Here is an 18,477-nt window from a genome sequence, read left to right on the forward strand (position 1 = left end):
TGTGGTGCCCAAATTAATGCACCTGTCTATTTTGTTTAAACAATTATTGCAGACTTTCTGTAAATCCTATAAACTTAATTTCACTTCTCAAATATCACTGTGTGTGTATCCTATATGATATATTTAACTGACACTTTTTATTGTAACAACTAGAGATGGCTCGAATGGTTCGCCGGGGGAACTTGTTCGCGCAAATCTCAGCAGTTCGCATTCGCCGCGAAATGCAAATTTTTATCAAAAAAGTTTGCATTCGCATTTTTCCCGTAGACCTTAATGGTGCCAACTTTAACGGTTAATAGCTAAGCCCCATTTTTTCAAAAAGACCTTATCGTTTTTGAGAAAATCTATTTTAAAATTCTCCTTCTGACCGTGGGAAAATTAAATGCCCGCCGACTTTAGTGGTTAATAGCAAAGTCCCCTTACATAGTAGAAACACCAAATTTGCAGGGTATGTAGAGGGGGGCAGTGACTACAAGAGGAAAAACAGTTTTCAAAAAGACCTTTTTCTTTTTGAGAAAAATCAATTTTAAAGATCTCGTACTGAGTGTGGGAAATGTTTCAACCGCCACCAACTTTAACAGTTAATAGCAAAGCCCACTTAAATGCCAGAAACACCAAACACCATGTTAAGAAGTACAGTGGGAACAATAGGAATTTTTTTTTTCAAAAAGACCTTATACTTTTTGAGAAAATCGATTTTAAAATTTCAAAGAAAAATAGTATACATTTAAATGTGTAAATGACAGTTCTTAGGGAAACAATTCCCGCTGACTTAAGCAGTTATTAGCAAAGCTTATGTGAAAGGTGGTTGCTGTGCTCCTCTCTGAATAACACCTAAGCTACAACCAGGTGGATCGCTATGCACTATGGGGGGTATCAATAGCTTAGTAAACAATGTGTGTGGCGTGCACTGCGCTAACACCTAAGATTGTATACATACAGAACTAAAATACAGTATACACAACAGAACCAATATCATATGCCAAAACAATGAGGCCATATTCAAAGTCTCCTTGTAGTCAGCAGTCTTCCCTAAATATAGCTCAGCAAGACACAAAAAGGGTAGACATAGCGTAATCCAGCTCAAACAGTTTGCGACCACCACCACACCTGTGAGTAGTGTGTTCCCACTACCCAAGTGCTGTCACGCAACAACTGAAACAGGTGAAAAACAGGCTCACCAGATAAGATGGCTGACCTCAGGTGGACCAGCTATAAGCGCTCATTGACAGTTTCCAGCGATGTTAAGCTTTTACATCCGGTGGCCAAATTTGCCTTAAAAACTTAAAACAAAGGTTTCCTAGGGTAATACCGTTTATTCAAGTATAAAATACATAGTAGTGCACTCACATGTCCTTAAAATTTATGCGCATATAAGTAAAAGTTGGACGTCCTCTCCGCAGTGTCTACTGCCGCTCCATACAGCTTCTCAGCGTCTCATGCATCCACCAAACCAGTTTCGTCATAGATGACTCATCAGGGGCTTGGCCTAGATGCTTAAGATGCTTTCTGTTGCTAATTACTTCCTGGTTTAGCGTTGAATCACATAGTGCGTAGTACGCGGCTGAATATCAGCATTCCCCCTATCTACCATGAATTCAGTTGACTAACATTCACATATAGTTTGCATGCGGCCAAATATTAGCATTACAACAGGACTGCGCCCAAACTGACATATTGAATCCATAAAATCATACAATCATACATGATTGGACAATAATAAAAACTATATAAAATTATAGTGATATAGTATATAGTGACTGAACATCATATAACAATATAAGGCTCATGGCCTAAAAGATTACTATGTAAATATGGTGCAAAACAAAACTAAAATATGGTGCAATGCAATGCAAAACGTGCCAACCCCATGCCACTGTAACAGTGACATGCACATATTGCACTACATGCGTCCCTACGCACGCAGTGAATGTTATCCACCAATGGGCTACCTCAAAAAAATGTTTGTGCCCTAAAATTATATATAATGGCTTAATTCTGCATAATAAACCTCAAGAAGAATTGATGATCAAATGTAACTACACTAACCCCCACCTTAAGTGATTTTAATAGAAAATGATAATAATACACATACATGGCAGATGAAATTCAATGTTGACAAATGTAAAGTCATGCATTTTGGACGTACTAATGGTCTAGCACCATACAAAATAAATGGGATACAGTTGGGGACATGAAACTTGGAGAAGGACTTAGGAGTACTCATTGACAACAAGTTAAATAATCGTACTCAATGCCAAGCAGCTGCAGCTAAAGCTAACAAAATTTTGGGATGCATTAAAAGGGAAATAAAAACTCGAGATGCTAGCATAATATTGCCCCTGTTTAAGTCTCTAGTAAGGCCACATCTGGAATATGGAATTCAGTTCTGGGCACCACATTACAAAAAAGATATTGCAGTTTTAGAGCAGGTGCAGAGACGAGCAACAAAATTGATACGTGGGATGGAAGGTCTCACTTATCAAGAAAGGTTAGATAAACTGGGTTTATTTAGTCTAGAGAAAAGACGCCTTAGAGGGGATCTAATTAACATGTATAAATACATCAGAGGGCAATATAATAGCTTGGCGGATGAGCTTTTTGTCCCTAGGCCTTCTCAAAGGAATAGAGGACATGATCTGCGCATGGAGGAAAAACATTTTAGCCATTTATTTAGAAAAGGGTTTTTTACAGTAAGAGTGATTAAGATGTGGAATGCATTGCCACAGGAAGTCGTTATGGCAAACTCTACACCTGCATTTAAAGGGGGCTTAGATGCTTTCCTTGCGTTGAAAGACATCCATGGCTACAATTACTAGGTAAGGCCTAATGATGTTGATCCAGGGATTTTATCTGATTGCCATCTGGAGTCGGGAAGGAATTTTACCCTTTAGGGGCTAATTGGACCATGCCTTGTAAGGGTTTTTTCGCCTTCCTCTGGATCAACAGGGATATGTGAGGGAGCAGGCTGGTGTTGTACTTTATACTGGTTGAACTCGATGAACGTATGTCTTTTTTCAACCAAAAATAACTATGTAACTATGTAATAAATAGTGAACACCTGGGTGTATGGACATATAGGTGAACCACATCCACTGTGACGTCAAAATGATCCAGCATAAAATATTATACTAAGCCTATTATTGACCTATAGAAACCTAATTGTGTCCTAAAGCAGTGTATAATAAACGTAATCTGCTAGAAGTAACTTAATCGTCCGCTATAAAACTAACCTGTTCATTATGATCCGGTTCTTTTTAATGCATTGAATCGAATGAGAACCGATTCATTCGATTCAAGTCATTAAAAAGAACCGGATCATGATGAACCGCTTAGTATAGCTGACGCTTAGTATAGCTGAGAATGCGTCCTCTGAGGATGCATAGCTTCCGGCTCCCGCTTTCTCTCCCTACCTGCCTTCACCTGTCACCCTCACCTAGCCTGGCACCTGGTGCACCCATGGGTAGATGAGGGTGAGAGGTGAGGAGGTGGGGAGGACAGCGGGAGCCGTTGCTATGCGTCCTATGCAGATGCATTCTTTGCTATACTAATTAGTATAGCTCGTTGGAGATCTTCAATCAACTTAATTGAAGATCGCAAGATGAGAGGATATTAGTTTGGGCCATTTCCGAGGATATTGGCGTGGGAACTTTTTTTTTAAAGTTACAGGTAAGTATTTCTGGTTAATTAACAACATTTTAGGACTTTCTTTCGTTGTTGTGTTATTTCATTTAACCCTTTGTGGAAATGGGTAAGGGGTACTTTGTACCCCTATACTAATTTCTCCTGGGAGGGGGGTGGGCATCTGGGGTCCCCTTCTGCGCGTGCATCTCCTGCTTGGGAGGCGGAGCTCCGCCCCGCCTTCAGTCTCCAAGCGGCGATTGCCACTCGGGAAACTGTTAGATGGCGAAACCGCTGCCTAATAGGGCTGTACAGCGCTGCGATTTGCAGCAGCGCTGTACTAGGAACAGCCGATCCTCATGATTGGCTGGCTGCGGGGAGGGGGGGGGGTTGAAATAAATAAATAGGCATTTTTATTTATTAATAAATAATACAAATATTTGTAATGAAAAAAAAAAATAAACACAGTGGCAACGATCAGACCCCACCAACAGGGGAGAGAAAGGGGGAGGTGGAGATCACTTGTGTGCTGTGTCATGCGGCCCTGCAGCTTGGCCTTAAATCGGAGGTTCCAGCCACCTCTAGTAACAACCAATGATTTATACAGAAAAATCATGGTGATTAACAAGGTTGCCCAAATTTTCGCATCCCACTGTATATTTCTTTTAATTTTGCAAATAAAGGATTGTAAATAGTATTATAGTATTAAAAATCACTACATGGAGAAAATGCACCTCTATTTCCAGATAAAATATTATCACCATACATTGTATTAGGGACACAATTTAAATGGTGTAATAGCTGGGACAGGTGGGCAAATAAAATACGTGGGTTTTATCCACAGCACCAAGTTTTATTTAAAACTATAATGGCTGAAAACGCAGAAATAATGATTTTTTTTCCTTATGATTCCCTTTAAATGTATATAAATGTATATAAAAAATTCGTAGCAAAAAAATACCACCCAAAGGAAGACTAATTAGTGGCAAAATGTTATATACAGTGGGTTGCAAAAGTATTCAGCCCCCTTGAAGTTTCCCACATTTTGTCATATTACTGCCACAAACATGAATCCATTTTATTGGAATTCCACATGAAAGACCAACACAAAGTGGTGTACACATGAGAAGTGGAACGAAAATCATACATGATTCCAAACATTTTTTACAAATAAATAACTGCAAAGTGGTGTGTGCATAATTGTTCGGCCCCCTTTGATCTGAGTGCCGTCAGTTGCCTATAGACATTGCCTGATGAGTGCTAATGACTAACCCAAACTCACAGGCCGAACAAGGAGAGTGCTGATCAGAAATGCAGTCAAGAGGCCCATGGTGACTCTGGACGAGCGGCAGAGATCTACAGCTCAGGCGGGAGACTGTCCATAGGACAACTATGGCTGACTGAGCGCGCCCAGACTGGTGCTGCTGCTCTCTTAGGCTTCTCCAAGCGCTTTGAGTCCTATGGGAGAAAAGCGCTATAGAAATGTTATTGTATTGTATTGTATTGTATTGCACTGTACAAAGTTGGCCTTTATGGAAGAGTGGCAAGAAGAAAGGCATTGTTATCAGAAAGCATAAGAAGTCCTGTTTGCAGTTTGCCACAAGCCATGTGGGGGACACAGCAACCATGTGGAAGAAGGTGCTCTGGTCAGATGAGACCAAAATGGAACTTTTTGGCCAAAATGCAAAACGCTATGTGTGGCAGAAAACTAACACTGCACATCACTCTGAACACACCATCCCCACTGTCAAATATGGTGGTGGCAGCATCATGCTCGGGGGCTGCAGTCTCTAGATGTGCAAAGCTGGTAGAGACATACCCTAAAAGACTGGCAGCTGTAATTGCAGCAAAAGGTGGTTCTACAAAGTATTGACTCGAATAATTACGCACACCCCACTTTGCAGTTATTTATTTGTAAAAAATGTTTGGAATAATGTATGATTTTCGATCCACTTCTCACGTGTACACCACTTTGTATTGGTCTTTCATGTGGAAAACTTCAAGGGGGCCGCATACTTTTGCAACCCACTGTATATGTATATATATATATATATATATATATATATATATATACTTATATAGTGTGCAGGACTCCAGGGATCAGTACTGGCTGGGCGATATATATTGCCAGCTTTCCACTTATGTTTTTTTTTTTAAGACAGCCCCAATGCTGGGAAGTAGGGGTCCAGGGTATTTGTTGTTCACCAGCAGGTTGCCAACATCTTTTATTTCTTTTCCCAGGGTCTGAACCCTGGAATAGATGGAAGGTTGCGTGGGTCCAGCTATTCCTCCCAGCAAGGGGGGCTGGATAATGAAGGCTGCCAGACAGCTCGTTCTGGTTGTCATGGGGTTAAAAGGTTGGTGGGAGAGGTTATGAATGCACAGGTCCCACACTGGGCGTTGGTTTTTTTTCCTGAGTCAGTTTGTGAGCTGTGAGGATATGTGAGCTAAGGCTGGGGTCTGTACTGTACTGCCCAGAGACCTGTAGATTATAAAGACCTCTTCAGACTGGTAAAGAGTACCCATGCAAGTGTGCTGGACTGTATTCTGTGTGTTGTACTGAAGAGAATCTGTTTTGTTGCCTTACTGCTGAAGATAAGCTGTTGATTTTTGTTTGCTGGCAAGAAGCCAATGTTTTGTTTGCTGGCTGGAAGCCAGTTTGTTTGATAACTAATAAATAGACTGTGTTTTTGAAACTTTACGGCTGCCTCCCTGTGGTTGCATTGATCCCCCAAACCCTGCATAACACAATATATATACAGCATTTCTGTGTAATTAGTAACAATAAGGTAATTGTCAAATAAATGGAAATTTGCTTTCCTAAAACAGAAAGAATTTGCGATAATTCAGGTTGGAGTGAGCTCGAGATGTCTCCCAGAGCACCACTGCTGAATATATGCAAATTAACCATTGTACCCTTAGAAGCTAAACACACCTCCAGAACCGCTGGAATGCAATGATGTGTCAGCTTGTTAAATTGTACAGAGCCATAATAATCCAACATGCATACAGACTGTTTCGGATTGTTTGATCCTCATCAGTGCATGGCATGGATTAATTTGGCTCTATGGAGTAGGGCTTGTAAACCGAGAGGTACAGACTAACCAGCAAGCTCATGGTGACCCAGAACTCATTGGAGTGTGTAAGGGACTACAATGGTCCTAAAAGCCCCCTTACTAAGATGTTAAGAAAAACAACAATTTGCTTTCCTAAAACAGAAAGAATTTGCGATAATTCAGGTTGGAGTGAGCTCGAGATGTCTCCCAGAGCACCACTGCTGAATATATGCAAATTAACCATTGTACCCTTAGAAGCTAAACACACCTCCAGAACCGCTGGAATGCAATGATGTGTCAGCTTGTTAAATTGTACAGAGCCATAATAATCCAACATGCATACAGACTGTTTCGGATTGTTTGATCCTCATCAGTGCATGGCATGGATTAATTTGGCTCTATGGAGTAGGGCTTGTAAACCGATCGGTTTACAAGCCCTACTCCATAGAGCCAAATTAATCCATGCCATGCACTGATGAGGATCAAACAATCCGAAACAGTCTGTATGCATGTTGGATTATTATGGCTCTGTACAATTTAACAAGCTGACACATCATTGCATTCCAGCGGTTCTGGAGGTGTGTTTAGCTTCTAAGGGTACAATGGTTAATTTGCATATATTCAGCAGTGGTGCTCTGGGAGACATCTCGAGCTCACTCCAACCTGAATTATCGCAAATTCTTTCTGTTTTAGGAAAGCAAATTTTTGTTTTTCTTAACATCTTAGTAAGGGGGCTTTTAGGACCATTGTAGTCCCTTACACACTCCAATGAGTTCTGGGTCACCATGAGCTTGCTGGTTAGTCTGTACCTCTCAAATAAATGGAAGGAGTGTGATGTGAAAATTGCTCTGGTTTTTGTGGGGCAGAAGCTGTGGTTGGGAAGTGGTTAAGTTATCAGGGACACATTACAAAAATAACTTAGAATAAATAATTTGGTAATTATTTTCGTAAAAGTTAAGTAAAAACACTTGAGGATACTCTTACCTGCACTATACGCATAATAACATTTCAGATTTACAGGAAATGATACTGGCAGCTGCACATTTCCCATTTAAATCTTTTGAGACATGCTCCTGATGTCAACATGTTAAGATGGATTAACAATCTTCTCAGAAATGATAATCGGATTAGGTAGCAAGACTTTTCCAAACGTATTTCTCTCCATTAAGATTAGATGTTGACGAACTATTACATGTTATATACAACATGATATTGATTATTCAAGAAAGGAATATATATCAATGTATGTTACAAATAATTTATTTTCTATTAATAGTAATGCTAGACTGAAGACTGGATTATTTGCCGTGTGTTTAGCATAGTTTTGAGTATTGTTTTATTTTGACTATACAGTATAATTGATGCAATTAATTCACGGAAACTGGGTACTGCATTACAGGAGGTAAGTGTAATTCACTATTGGATGTCTGCATGTCTGCAGTTGGAGTCCTTTATTTTTGGCAGAAGTGTTGCTTGCAAAATTGTAGTAGAATTAAATGTATTTATGTTATTTTGCATTCACTCTTATTCAGTTGTATAAGCACTAAAAGATTTTTTTGAGGCAACACGTTCTGAGAAAGAGAATTAGAAGCTGTGCTACTTGGCATAGTATTTTTATTGAAAAGAGAATTACACAATTTAGCTGAAAGAAAATAGACTTTTATTAATATCCATTTTGTGTATGTTCAATAAATAACACTAGATAAAACTGAATTGTAATGATCCAAAGAAAAATAAGGCCCACCTGTACACCTACTTCTGAAGAGGATAATTTTGATTGAAAGAGATGAGCACATAAAATGTCCACAAATGCACAATTTAGTTATGCATGTTATGTCTATTTGCAAAGTTGTAATTGTCATGTTAAAGTAACACAATTCCTGCTAATACTAGCAATTTTAGGTGACTTTGAAGACTAAATCTACTATGTACCCACGGCCAGATGGATGGTGGATACCCTCCGACAAACGATCATTCCCATCCATCTGGCCAAATCTGCAAGCACCGTGGTTAATAGAATGGTTAATAGAATTACTCCACTACCATCTCTATGCTTTGCACTATTGCTGTTTTGGCACAAGAATAGATTGAGTGTGGTTGGAAGATTCTTCTGTAATTCTCAGAAGCAATTTCAAGCTAGTTGTCCAAAATACACTTACAGTTACCTCCCCCAAAGACTACAATGAACTTTGCTGTAATTTTTACTTTTCAAAAATGTTTGTTTTTGCACACATTTAGCTGATTTAAAAACTATTCATTTTGCTGATCACTAGTGGATTTTTCGGACTATAAGATGCACTTTTTTTCTCCCTTAAGTTGAAGGAAAAAGCCAGTGCGTCTTATGGTCTGAATAATACATTTCAAACTGGCACCAGTAGTGCCCCCACATCGCAGACCCTGTGGCGCCAATCCCCCGCTATGGCACCTGTAACCTCTGCACCACGGAAGCCCTCACCTGATGCCATGGTCACTCACTTTGATCTTGTGTCCACCTCTGTGCTGGCACAACAGACTAATTGGTGCTGCTGTCTTGCAAAAGCATGGTGTCCTCATGTGTGGAGAAAAGATGCTGGCCGAGCATCAGCCGCTAGTGATGGCCCAAACAGTTTGTCGATGAACAGTTCCCGGTGAACAAGTGCTGTTTTGCCCATTCACTTTAATGCAAACATTTTTGTCAAAAATTTGCGTTCATGTTTAACATTAAAGTCAATGGCTGGCGACTTTAGCGGTTAATAGCAAAGCTCCCGTTCATCCTAGAAAACACCAAATTTTCAAGGCTTGTTAAGAAGAACAGGGAGAAGAAGTGATTTTTTTTTTTCAAAAAGACCTTGTAGTTTTTGAGAAAAGCGATGTTAAAGTTAGAGGAAAAAAGTCGCTATTTAAATGCAAATAATGTATCAACACGTATATAAATGTAATATATATATATATATATATATATATATATATATATATATATATATATATATATGTTCAGAGTGTGGCATCTAGTAGTTCTCTTTAAGAAGGGGGCCCCCAGATGCCAGCCCCCTCCCCAGGAGAAATGAGTTTAGGGGTGCACAGTGCCCCTTACCCATTTTCACAAAGAGTTAAAAGAAATAAAAACACAACCACAAAGAAGTCCTTTATTATTTTTAATTATCTATGATCAATGAATACTTACCTTTAACAAAATGTTTTCATGCCAATATCCTCGGAAATGTCCCATGCCAATATCCTCAGTTAGCTTGGTTGAAGATCTCTGTGCACCCGCTGCCACACATGGCGCTCGCCACAGCTGTAGTTGTAGCTATACTAAGTATAGCTAGAGCTTAATCATCTTGAAATTTCCCTCCAAAGCTCCCCATTGGTCTATTGACATGGCCAGATTTGTGCAAAGGCCACATAGGTGGTGCCTAGAGTGCCTGGAGGGCAGGGTGGCTGGCTCCCAAGCAACATCAGAGGGAGAGCTATGGCCACAGAACTATGTAGTTGCTCACTTATCCGCTGCTAGAGACTGCTGGGCAGCAAACACTGTCACTACTCCAGACAAAGCAGGGCTGCTCGGCTTTGTATATCAAACAGGAAGTACGTGGCTTTGTTGTTTGCAGCCCTGGTCAAAGTAACTCACTTCTGCACCCCCTCCTTCCTGGCCATTCCACCTATCAGCATTAAGCTCCAGCTGGAGATAGATGCAGAATACCAGTGCAGGCTGCAGCTGTTGACATGTAAGCATAGCTGACAGAGCTGCTCTCTCCCAGCACTACAGATGTAGGCTACAATGATGCTCGGATGCCTCCTGATCACAGATTTTACTGTTCGGCCGTGATTGAAAAAAAATCAACATGATTGATTTCCGCATTTCAGCCGGACTCACAAATTCGACTTTTTTTCCGTGAATGAGACAATCACGTCTAAACACGGCCGTGATCACGGAATGGCGTTTAAGCCATTCTTAAAGCCCCCATACATGCTACAAACCCCCAAATTGCATGGATTATAAAGGTGATAAGGGGCGACAACTTAAACAAAAAAACAAAAAAACAAAAAAAAGTTTTAGTTTTTGAGAAAACGGATTTTAAAGTTAAATCAACACTTTAATTGTGCCTAGAAATTGTAAGTATCCATGGACCCTGGTGTTGGGAACACAGACTTTTGAAGTTAAATACAACATCAGCAGCAGGAGGAGGACTAAGGACTCAGCAGCAGCAGCACAGAAAGGCATGGCCCCTCATTGATGGCACCACAGCATGAAAATTGTGCCCAAAAATTTTAAGTATTTGTGGACCCTGGTGTTGAGAACACAGACTTAAGTATTTTAATTGAGGAACATCAGCGGCAGCAGGAGGACAGCTAAGCAGTCAGCATAGCAGGAAAGAATGACCACGGCACCTCACTGAACACAAACCAGGACAAATACGAGTACAAGGCAGGTTGTAACTTGCTTTGGAAAGGCAGGCATTTTAAAAAAAATTGCAGCAGCCACTTCATGTCCCCCTGTGGCTGACAGCAGGGGCCAGGAACTCACCTTCCACCCAAGCCTGGTTAATCTTCAGGAAGTTGCGTTTGTCCGCAAAGGTGGTGGACAGCCGAGAGTGCTTCTCTGTGACCACACCACCGGCCGCACTTAAGCATCTCTCTGCCTGGACACTAGAAGGGGGGCAGGACATGACTTCCAGGGCGTACTGGGCAAGCTCCCTTCAGATATCCAGTCTCTTGACCCAGTACTTCATGGGGTGCATGGGGCTGTCGGTGTCAAGCCCACTGAATGACCCCATGTACTGGTCAGTCGCTGCTAGTGCTGGTTGGAGAAGGATGCTGAGTCTGGCACCTCTGCTCTCGGCAGCTGCACTGCGTACATGCTCTTGCTTAGGCTCAGCAGGTCTCCGGGGTGCCGGCTGCTGCTACTGGTGGCACTGCAGGCACCTGTTGCTGGGTTTGCAGAACAGCAACAGTGGGGGTGGAAGGCTGGAAGGCTTCCAAGAGTCTGCGCACAAGGGCCTCCTACAACTCCCTTGCGCGTTGCTCGGTGGTTAATGGCAACATAAACTCCCCCAGCTTCCCCTGCAAACGCAGGTCCAGTATCAAGGTGATCCATTCCAGATGCCCTCTCTTTCATGCATCTGGATCACCCAGGGGTCCCTGCGAAGGCAGCGCAACAAGTGCGCAGCCATGGGGAACAGGTGGGCATTGGCAACAACATCTTCATCCCCGAGGACATGCCCATTCTCCTCTTCCTGCGGAGTGTCCTCCTCCTCAGTCCGCCACCCCCATACAATGCCAGCGGCGCTCTGCAGCTCTCACCCAGCATTCAGGTTAGGGACCTTCAATTCCTCCTCCTCCACTATCTCTAAGTCCTCCTTCTCCTCCTGTTATGTGGATTGTGCTGCCTGCTCCTGATCTGGCTGCCTCAGGGCTGCTCCTCCTCTTCCATTAGATCAGACATTGCCCTGTCCAGCAGCCAAACCAAGGGCACCCACTCACAATCAAATGCCCGCTCCTGGCTCACTATCTTGGTTCCCTGCAGGAAGTGAGTCAGGACCAAGCACACTTGCTGCATCTGTGTCCACTGAGCTGCGGTGATAATCACTTTGAGTTGCTGGTTCTCTTCACTACATATGTACTTGGTAAGAGCCGTCCTGTGCTGCAACATCGCCAGAGTTCAGTTCCAGCAAGTTGGGACATCAATAATAATCTGTGGACCCTGGCAGTGGGAACACAGACCTAAGTATTGAGGCAAAGGGGAATAGGGAGCTAGGGCGGTAGTTGGAGGGTAGCAAGGGAGGATTTCTTGAGCAGGGGTAGTACAGTGGCCTGCTTGAAGTCTGAGGGGAAGGTGCCTGTGGATAGGGAGAGGTTAAACAGGGTAGTGAGGACTGGGGTCAATTCCGTGTAGTGAGGCTGGAGTAAATCAGAAGGGATGGGGTCAAGGGGGGAAGTAGTGGTATGGGAAGTCTGCAGTGGGTGGTTGACTTCCTCAGTGGTAGTAGGAGTGAAGGAGGTGAGGGCAGGATAGGGTGGAGGAGGAGCTGGTTGGGAAGGGGTGGGAGGTGAAGATTGAAGATTGGATATTTCCTGACAGATGGAGACAATTTTGTTGGTGAAGTGGGTGGCTAAATCTGTGGCAGAGAGGAAGGAAATGGAGGGTGAGGGTGTGGGTTTAAGCAGGGAGTTGAAAGTGGCCAAAAGACGCAGAGGGTTGGAAGCTTGTGCTCCGATGAGCTTGGTAAAGTATTCCTGCTTCACATGAGCAAGGGCAGTGTGGAACTGCAGCAGGTTAGTCTTGTTGTAATGATTTGCTCAGCTGCCTGTGCAGGCAGGCAGCTTTTGGACCATTGTTTAGGTTTGCATGCTGCAGGACTCTGGAAAGAAGAGCTTCTGTCAGTTTTGCAGCTTGTGCTTGCAGAGGAATTTGCATCCGTTGTCATGCAAATTGCCTGGCCACATTCATTGGAGGCGTGTACTATAAGTACTGTGTGTTTCCCACAATGCTTGGCTGGTCATAAGGATTCCTTCCTGTGAAACACTCCTGGAGGAGTGTCAGCCTTACTCTTTGTTTGAAGATCAGCTTAGAGTAATTCCTGAAACTGCGCTAGGCAGGTTTCTCTAGTGCAGTTAGGATTGCTTATATGTTTTGTTTGTTCTGTTGCGATTGTCCTGTCCCAGCGGTGGTCGACAGGAAATCGTTCTGATCTCTGTTCTTGGAGTATAGCTGGTGCAGCGGTTGCTACCAGCTTTCTCTTCTGTTCTGTCTCCTTGGATCGCGCTAGCCCCTTTTCGCTAGTGCTGTGGATCCTTCTGTTCTGCCCTCCTGGATCGCACTCACCTTGCACTAGTGCTGTGGATCCTTCTGGTCTGCTACTCTGTTCTGTCTGTCTGGATCGCACTCGCTTCGCGCTAGTGCTGTGGATCCTTCTGTTCTGTCTACCTGGATCGCACTGGCATCCTGCGCTAGTGCTGTGGATCCTTCTGTTCTGTCTTCCTGGATCGCGCTAGCCACTTTCGCTAGTGCTGTGGATCCTATCTATTGCTTGTCCCTGTTTTCGTGTGTCTGTCTTGTCTGCTACGAACGCTTGCTGGAGGCTCGGTGAGGTAACCGTTAAGCAAGCGTTTGCGTCCTCTGTTTCATGTTTGTCTGTCGATGGTTAGTTAGGCGTGCTTGTCTCTATTGTGCTTATCACGTGGAGACCGCGCATAACCGCGTGCACTGTTGCGAATGAGTGCGGTGTTTGCGGTTAGCTAGCGTTTGTTATTTTCCGTATCTCCTCATTGTATGATTTGCTGTGCCTTTGCTACTCTCGTGCTCCGCCTTGCTGTAGCCTTGTGTCACGTCTGGCGATCGCACCTCTCGCGATCGCGTTCCTACTTCTTATCTGCTGTGGTGTGTGCACCGTCGCGGGTTGACGACTGGTTTGGTGCACACACATACAACCTGTCCCTTTGCTCGTTCTCATTCGCAATCGCTTCTTTTGCGATTGCGTTCTGCGCTTCGTACAATTCCTGTCTGGCATTTGTGGAGGTGCAGAGGATTGGTTCCTCTGCACTCCACAACGCCATCTGCCGACAGGAATTTCCCTCTACGGGTGCGTAGCACCTTTTGCTGGGTTCCTGCAATTATACGCTTGTGGAGGATTTCCGCCGTGTCAGCGCACGCATTGAGCGCTGATCACGGAGGAAGTTCCACAATTGTTACACTTGTACTGTAGGAAATCCTGGTTAAGTCGAGTTTTCTTCCATTTCCGTTCCGTGACGTGTGTTTCCCTCTGGAGGTTGCGAGTATGGGTAGTGCGCCATGACTGGGGGTTAGGGGGGTGGTTGCGACGGAATATTGGTGGTGCAGCTTTCTCTAGGGCTGATGAGAGAGTTTGGTGATACTGAGCTGCAGCATGATTAGGACAGGTTAGGGTGGGGAGAGTGGAGGAGAGGGCATGGAGGGGGTCGGCAAGGAAGCTAGGGTTGAGGTTGTGTATGTCTCACTGCCATTGACCAGGTGAGTGGGTGGTTAGTTTGGAGGTGCCTTCCGTGAGGAGGTTGAAGGTGAGAAGGTGATGGTCTGAGGGTGGAAAGGGTGCGATGTCAATGTCTGCAATGGTGGGGGATTTAGTGACTATAAGGTCGAGAGTGTGATCTGCAGTGTGGGTGGGGGTGTTGGTGTGTTGTACTAGGCCAAGTGAGTTCACTATGGTTAGTAGCCGGGTCACAATGGAGTTCTGGGGAATATTGAAATATATATATATATATATATATATACTGTATATATATATATATAATATAATATATATATATATATATACTGTATATATATATATATATATATATATATATATATATATATATATATATATATATATATATACAGGTCATTGTCAAAAAATTAGCATATTGTGATAAAGTTCATTATTTTCTGTAATTTACTGATAAACATTACACTTGCATATATTTTAGATTCATTACACACAACGGAAGTAGTTCAAGCCTTTTATTGTTTTAACCACTTGAGGACCGTGGGTTTTACCCCCCTTAAGGACCAGGCACTTTTTTTCCATTCAGACCACTGCAGGTTTCACGGTTTATTGCTCGCTCATACAACCTACCACCTAAATGAATTTTGGCTCCTTTTCTTGTCACTAATAAAGCTTTCTTTTGGTGCTATTTGATTGCTGCTGCAATTTTTACTTTTTATTATATTCATCAAAAAAGACATGAATTTTGGCAAAAAAAATGATTTTTTTAACTTTCTGTGCTGACATTTTTCAAATAAAGTAAAATTTCTGTATACATGCAGCACGTAAAATGTGAACAAACATGTTTTTGATTAAAAAAAAACCCATTCAGCCTATATTTATTGGTTTGGGTAAAAGTTATAGCGTTTACAAACTATGGTGCAAAAAGTGAATTTTCCCATTTTCCAGCATCTCTGACTTTTCTGAGCACCTGACATGTTTCATGAGGGGCTAGAATTCCAGGATAGTGTAAATACCCCCCAAATGACCCCATTTTGGAAAGAAGACATCCCAAAGTATTCACTAAGAGGCATAGTGAGTTCATAGAAGATATTATTTTTTGTCACAAGTAAGCGGAAAATGACACTTTGTGACAAAAAAAAAAAAAAAAGTTTCCATTTCTTCTAACTTGCGACAAAAAAAAAATGAAATCTGCCATGGACTCACCATGCCCCTCTCTGAATACCTTGAAGTGTCTACTTTCCAAAATGGGGTCATTTGTGGGGTGTGTTTACTGTCCTGACATTTTGGGGGGTGCTAAATTGTAAGCACCCCTGTAAAGCCTAAAGGTGCTCATTGGACTTTGAGCCCCTTAGCGCAGTTAGGCTGCAAAAAAGTGCCACACATGTGGTATTGCCGTACTCAGGAGAAGTAGTATAATGTGTTTTGGGGTGTATTTTTACACATGCTGGGTTGGAGAAATATCTCTGTAAATGACAATTGCTTGATTTTTTTTTACACACAATTGTCCATTTACAGAGATATTTCTCCCACTCAGCATGGGTATGTGTAAAAATACACCCCAAAACACATTATACTACTTCTCCAGAGTACGGCGATACCACGTGTGGCACTTTTTTGCACCCTAACTGCGCTAAGGGGCCCAAAGTCCAATGAGTACCTTTAGGATTTCACAGGTCATTTTTGTTTCAAGACTACTCCTCACGGTTTAGGGCCCCTAAAATGCCAGGGCAGTATAGGAACCCCACTAATGACCCCATTTTAGAAAGAAGACACCCCAAGGTATTCCGTTAGGAGTATGGTGAGTTCATAGAAGTTTTTATTTTTTTGTCACAAGTTAGCGGAAATTGATTTTAATTGTTTTTTTTCACAAAGTGTCATTTTCCGCTAACTTGTGACAAGAAATAAAATCTTCTATAGACTCACCATACTCCTAACGGATTACCTTTGGGTGTCTTCTTTCTAGAATGGGGTCATTTGTGGGGTTCCTATACTGCCCTGGCATTTTAGGGGCCCTAAACCGTGAGGAGTAGTCTTGAAACAAAATGTCACAAAATGACCTGTGAAATCCTAAAGGTACTCATTGGACTTTGGGCCCCTTAGTGTACTTAGGGTGTAAAAAAGTGCCACACATGTGGTACCGCCGTACTCAGGAGAAGTAGTATAATGTGTTTTGTGGTGTATTTTTACACATACCCATGCTGGGTGGGAGAAATATCTCTGTAAATGACAATTGTTTGATTTTGTTTACACACAATTGTCCATTTACAGAGAGATTTCTCCCACCCAGCATGGGTATGTGTAAAAATACACCCTAAAACACATTATACTACTTTTCCTGAGTACGGCGGTACGACATGTGTGACACTTTTTTGCAGCCTAGGTGCGCTAAGGGGCCCAACGTCCTATTCACAGGTCATTTTGAGGCATTTGTTTTCTAGACTACTCCTCACGGTTTAGGGCCCCTAAAATGCCAGGGCAGTATAGGAACCCCACAAGTGACCCCATTTTAGAAAGAAGACACCCCAAGGTATTCCGTTAGGTGTATGGCGAGTTCATAGAAGATTTTATTTTTTGTCACAAGTTAGTGAAAATTGACACTTTGTGAAAAATAAAATAAAAAAAATCAATTTCCGCTAACTTTTGACAAAAAATAAAATCTTCTATGAACTCATCATACACCTAACAGAATACCTTGGGGTGTCTTCTTTCTAAAATGGGGTCACTTGTGGGGTTCCTATACTGCCCTGGCATTTTAGGGGCCCTAAACCGTGAGGAGTAGTCTTGAACCCAAATGTCTCAAAATGACCTGTGAAATCCTAAAGGTACTCATTGGACTTTGGGCTCCTTAGCACAGTTAGGCTGCAAAAAAGTGTCACACATGTGGTATCGCCATACTCAGGAGCAGTAGTATAATGTTATTTGTGGTGTATTTTTACATATATCCATGCTGGGTGGGAGAAATCTCTCTGGAAATGACACATTTTTGATTTTTTTTCACACACAATTGTCCATTTACAGAGAGATTTCTCCCACCCAGCATGGGTATGTGTAAAAATACACCCCAAAACACATTATACTACTTCTCCTGAGTACGGCAATACCACATGTGTGGCACTTTTTTGCAGCCTAGGTGTGCTAAGGGGCCCAACGTCCTATTCACAGGTCATTTTGAGGCATTTGTTTTCTAGACTACTCCTCACGGCTTAGGGCCCCTAAAATGCCAGGGCAGTATAGGAACCCCACAAGTTACCCCATTTTAGAAAGAAGACACCCCAAGGTATTCTGTTAGGTGTATGGTGAGTTCATAGAAGATTTTATTTTTTGTCACAAGTTAGAGAAAAATGACACTTTGTGAAAAAAAACAATACAAATCCAATTTCCGCTAACTTTTGACAAAAAATAAAATCTTGTATGAACTCATCAAACACCTAACAGAATACGTTGGGGTGTCTTTTTTCTAAAATGGGGTCACTTGTGGGGTTCCGATACTGCCCTGGCATTTTACGGGCCCAAAACGTGAGTAGTCTGGAAACCAAATTTCTCAAAATGACTGTTCAGGGGTATAAGCATCTGCAAATTTTGATGACAGGTGGTCTATGAGGGGGCAAATTATGTGGAACCGGTCATAAGCAGGGTGGCCTTTTAGATGACAGGTTGTATTGGGCTTGATCTGATGGATAGGAGTGCTAGGGGGTGACAGGAGGTGATTGATGGGTGTCTCAGGGGGTGGTTAGAGGGGAAAATAGATGCAATCAATGCACTGGGGAGGTGATCAGAAGGGGGTCTGAGGGGGATCTGAGGGTTTGGCCGAGTGATCAGGAGCCCACACGGGGCAAATTAGGGCCTGATCTGAT

The 18,477-nt window shown here is 42.5% G+C and overlaps 1 protein-coding gene across 5 annotated transcripts in view; it reads left to right on the forward strand.

Annotated features, from left to right (window-relative positions):
* The first annotated feature begins 7,855 nt into the window (after window positions 1-7,855).
* The window catches only part of ANKRD33B (ankyrin repeat domain 33B), a 688,858-nt gene continuing 678,236 nt past the window's right edge, over window positions 7,856-18,477 (forward strand). For 4 of the 5 annotated variants that reach the window (XM_068236428.1, XM_068236424.1, XM_068236426.1 and 1 more), the window contains exon 1: window positions 7,931-8,079. The gene's annotated coding sequence lies outside the window, so the exon portion shown is untranslated. The other variant, XM_068236425.1, reaches the window with a different exon arrangement.

The sequence above is a fragment of the Hyperolius riggenbachi genome, chromosome 5, assembly GCF_040937935.1.
Source record: "Hyperolius riggenbachi isolate aHypRig1 chromosome 5, aHypRig1.pri, whole genome shotgun sequence".
In the NCBI taxonomy this organism is placed as follows: Eukaryota; Metazoa; Chordata; class Amphibia; order Anura; family Hyperoliidae; genus Hyperolius; species Hyperolius riggenbachi.